Here is a 5,000-nt window from a genome sequence, read left to right on the forward strand (position 1 = left end):
ATTCCGCCCCAATTCTAACTTAACCGAATATAACTTAACCTTACCTGACCAAAGGTTGGGTTGCCTTCGTAAGACACTTGGACGACGCTAAAGGGTCACGTTGTTTCTCGCCAAAATTATGGCGAGGTGCAGGAGGAGGAGAAGGAAGAGGAAGAGGAGGAGGAGGAGAAGGAAAAGGAGGACGAGGAGGAAGAGGAGGAGGAAAAGGAGGACGAGGAGGAAGAGGAGGAGGAAAAGGAGGACGAGAAGGAAGAGGAGGCGGAAAAGTAGGACGAGGAGGAAGAGGAGGAGGAAAAGGAGGACGATGAGGAAGAGGAGGAGGAAAAGGATGATGATGAGGAAGAGGAGGAGGAAAAGGAGGACGAGGAGGAAGAGGAGGAGGAAAAGGAGGACGAGGAGGAAGAGGAGGAGGAAAAGGAGGACGAGGAGGAAGAGGAGGAGGAAAAGGAGGACGAGGAGGAAGAGGAGGAGGAAAAGGGAGACGAGGAGGAAGAGGAGGAGGAAAAGGAGGACGAGGAGGAAGAGGAGGAGGAAAAGGAGAACGATGAGGAAGAGGAGGAGGAAAAGGAGGACGAGGAGGAAGAGGAGGAGGAAAAGGAGGACGAGGAGGAGGAGGAAAAGGAGGACGAGGAGTAACAGGAGGAGGAAAAGTAGGAAGAGGAGAAAGAGGAGGAAGAGAAGGAGGAGGAGGACGAAGAGGAAGAGGAAAGGGAGGACGAGGAGAAAGAGGAAAAGGAGGACGAGGAGAAAGAGGAGGAGGAAAAGGAGGACGAGGAGGAAGAGGAGGAGGAAAAGGGAGACGAGGAGGAAGAGGAGGAGGAAAAGGAGAACGATGAGGAAGAGGAGGAGGAAAAGGAGGACGAGGAGGAAGAGGAGGAGGAAAAGGAGGACGAGGAGGAAGAGGAGGAGGAAAAGGGAGACGAGGAGGAAGAGGAGGAGGAAAAGGAGGACGAGGAGGAGGAAAAGGGGGGGAGGAGGAGGAAGAGGAGGAGGAGGAGGTGGAGGAGGAAGATGAAGGGAACACCCAATGGTTGTCAGCTCTCCTTGTGCGAAAAAATGGATGACAAATGGGGCTGATAGAGAGTACAAAGGAGGGGGCGAGGAGGAGGAGGAGGAGGAAAAGGAGGAGGAGGAGGAAAAGGAGGAGGAGGAGGAGGGAAAGGAGGAGGAGGAGAAGGAAAAGGAAGAGGAGGAGGAAAAGGAGGAGGAGGAGGGGGCTGAGGGAGGAAAGGGAGAAGAGGTTTTGGTGTCAGCCCAGAGACCAACTGGGGGAGCGCCAGGGGTTTCATCAGATGGAGCCAAGGGCGTTGATGGGTTTCGAAGACGATGTGATGGGGAGATGGTTCCCTCCGACGTCTCCCTCTCCCACGAGAAGACGATGTGATGGGGAGATAAGAACAGAAGAATATAAGAATGGAGGAGACTCCAAGAGATCATAAGGCCTACACTAGGCAGTTCCATGTCCCTTATCACCTGTCATCCCCGTCCATAGAATATCTAATCTACTCTCAAAACAACCATTTGTTTCAGAACTCACTACATAAGAACATAAAAATGGAGGAGATTGCAGGAGTCCACAAGGTATACACTAGGTAGTTCCATGTCTATCACCAGCTGTCATCCCCATCCATAAAATCATCTAATGTTTTCTAGAAACGTATTTCTCCCAGGATTAACGTCAGCAAGTGCTCAGAGTTGATTCCTGATCTAGTATGACGAGAGAATATTTTAGTTAAAAATCTAGACGGAGTTTTAGAATAGATTAGAACTTTGTCTACTTCGTTTCCTCTGCCTTGTTTTGAAGTTGGCTATTTCATGTTTGTCAGCGGATTTATTTAGTATATGGACAGACTTTGTGCTAAAGGAAGCTAAGGTTAACTATCTGGATTAACACTTTTAACTTGAAGATTCAGTAAGTTTTGTTCCAATGTAAAAAAGTACACACACACACACACACACACACTCTCATGGCGCTGTGGTTAGAGCTCTGGCCTGCCACTACGGAGGTCCGGGTTCGACTCTCGCCCGGGGCTGAAATAATATCAGTATCGCAGCGCTGAGGGGTGTTACTCCAACTCTCGTGGGCGGGGAGTTGGGTGTGTGTGTGTGTGCAAGGTCATAGCATTACCCATAGATCGGACCTACGAGCTCTGAGCTCTCTTCCAGGAGGGAAATAGCTGTCGATCACGAGTCCAACACGTGATCCAAAGACCAAGTGAATACACACACACACACACACACACACACACACACACACACACACATATATATATATGTATATATATATATATATGTATATATACATATATGTATGTATATATACACACACACACACACACACACACACACACACACACACACACACACACACACACACACACACACACATATATATATATATATATATATATATATATACACATACATACATACATACATACATACACACAGACTCTTTAGAAAAATACAAAATAATGTAATGGCATTGGGCCTATATCTCATTCATGATTTCATTTCTGAAGATCCAGACTGGTACCTCATTAGGAGCACACATGGCCCAAGGGGGAAGGTATTAGCATGTTTCTTCATGCGAACCTTGGCCTCCGGTCTAACTGGTATCTACTATGGAATGTGGCAAAAAAAAAAAAAAAAAAAAAAAAAAATGGCGGGTGGAACTGAGAGAGAAAGAAGGAGAGAAGAGAAGGGAGAGAGTGGTGAAAGTGCCGGAGTGAGAGAGTGGGAGAGTGAGAGAATGAGAGTCAGAACACGAGAGAGATAAATTAAGAATGACCGGGTGAGAGAGGGAGAGAAAGAGGGAGAGAGATAGAGAGATTGAGAATGAGCGAGTGAGAGAGGGAGAGACTGATTGAGAGCGAGAGTATGAACAAGTGAGAGAGAGTATATGAGAGAATGAAAATGAGAATCCGAGAGTATGAGGGAGTGAAAGAGGAAGAGAGTGAGCGTGTGAGGGAGTGAGAGAGTGAAGAGAGCGAGTTGAGCAAGTGAGTGAGAGGGAGAGTGAACAAGCGAAACGAGAGAGAAAAAGAGAAAACGAGAGAGTGAAAGAGTGACGCTTTGAACAAAAGATCTCAAGTATCATATCCTCGCTTACCACCACGGGCCAAGGTGGGCGTCGGCTCTCTCTGTGCACCTCCACTCCTCTCCCTCCACCTCCGTCTCGACTTCCAGGTCTTCCTCCAGCAGAAAATCTTGCACTTCGGTGTCGCGCTGATGCGTCCTTAGGGCTCTTCGCAAAGATCAGGAGGTTGTGAAGTCTGTAGGACCCTGTAGGAGAGATTTCCTGAGGATCCTACAGGCTCCTGTGGAAGGGAGCTCCTGAGACCCCTGTAGGATTCTACAGGCTCCTGTGGAAGGGAGCTCCTGAGACCCCTGTAGGATCCTGCAGAAGGGAAGGTTCTTATCCTGCAGGAGATGCGGAGATAAAAAAACTCCTGAGGTGTGTAGGATCCTGTAGGAGAGTTCCTGAATTCTGTAGAATCCTGTAGGACGGAGTTATTGGGGTTCCTGCAGGCTCCTGTAGAAGGGAAGTGTTTTTCTTCTGCAGGAATGATCAGAGAGGACGAACAGGGAGAGTAGTCCTTAGGGTTCGTGGTAAAGTTCTAGAATTCCTGACGCTCTTACAGGATCCTGTAGGAGGGAAGGAACTTCTTTTGGAAGATCCTACAGAAAAAAAAAGATTCCTCATCGGCAGGAGTGACCTCACAGAGGAAGGGTAGGGGATGGAGTCCTTAGGGATTGTGCTTAGGTTCGAGAACTCCTGAGGCTCCTGCAGGTTCCTGTGGGAGGGAAGGATCATCAGCAAGATCCTGCAGAAAGGTTCCTCATCTGCAGGAGTGACCTCACAGAGGAAGGATAGGGGATGGAGTCCTTAGGGATTGTGCTTAAGTTAGAGGACTCCTGCAGGTTCCTGTGGGAGGAAAGGGTCATCAGCAAGATCCTGGAGAAAGAAAGGTTCCTCATCTGCAGGATTGATCTCACAGAGGAAGGATAGGGGATGGAGTCCTTAGGGATTGTGCGTAAGTTCGAGAACTCCTGAGGCTCCCGCAGGTTCCTGTGGGAGGGAAGGGTCATCAGCAAGATCCTGGAGAAAGAAAGGTTCCTCATCTGCAGGACTGATCTCACAGAGGAAGGATAGGGGATGGAGTCCTTAGGGATTGTGATTAAGTTAGAGGACTCCTGCAGGTTCCTGTGGGAGGGAAGGGTCATCAGCAAGATCCTGGAGAAAGAAAGGTTCCTCATCTGCAGGACTGATCTCACAGAGGAAGGATAGGGCCTGCAGGTTCCTGTGGGAGGGAAGGGTCATCAGCAAGATCCTGGAGAAAGAAAGGTTCCTCATCTGCAGGACTGATCTCACAGAGGAAGGATAGGGGATTGTGCTTAGGTTAGAGAACTCCTGCAGGTTCCTGTGGGAGGGAAGGTTCCTCTCCTGGAGCGGGAGGGTGTTGTACCAGCAAACAAGTTCGTTTCTCTGACCTTGCCACAGAGGAAAAACTCGTCTCACGAGCCTTGTGACATGGGTGGTAACCGCACCGTTTTATTTCTTTTTTATATCGAGAAGGGGATATTTATGATAGAAACTAAGTACTACTTTTTTTTTTTTTTTTGTCGATAGGAAATAGATGCGATAGTTTTTGTCGACCAAGGTTGTTGGGTCCTTCCATCGTAATCTGTCAATAGTGATGAACTGCATACAAATTATCATTGTGTCTTTCGTTGGTGTGTTTGTTTTTTCTATCTATTTTTACTATTTTCTATTCCATCAGTCTCAGGTTTCCTTGGGAAAACTCTCATTTGTCAATTGTGACGAAAATCATCGTTGTTGATCTCATAACATTTATCATGAGAATGTTGGAGTTATTCTTGCATATTCTAGATTATATTCATTTAAGAGCTCTAGGATCCTAAAACTAATAATTATTTAGGTTATCGTGTTGTTCTGTTATCATTAACTGTCAACTTAATAGATTTTGTTTTTCGTG

At 47.3% G+C, this 5,000-nt stretch overlaps 1 pseudogene; it reads right to left on the bottom strand.

Moving 5' to 3' along the window:
* Positions 1 to 3,239: 3,239 nt before the first annotated feature.
* LOC143037064 (uncharacterized) overlaps positions 3,240 to 5,000 on the bottom strand; it is a 17,417-nt pseudogene continuing 15,656 nt past the window's right edge.

Source organism: Oratosquilla oratoria, chromosome 21, assembly GCF_046742065.1.
Source record: "Oratosquilla oratoria isolate Oo_2021 chromosome 21, ASM4674206v1, whole genome shotgun sequence".
Classification (NCBI taxonomy): Eukaryota; Metazoa; Arthropoda; class Malacostraca; order Stomatopoda; family Squillidae; genus Oratosquilla; species Oratosquilla oratoria.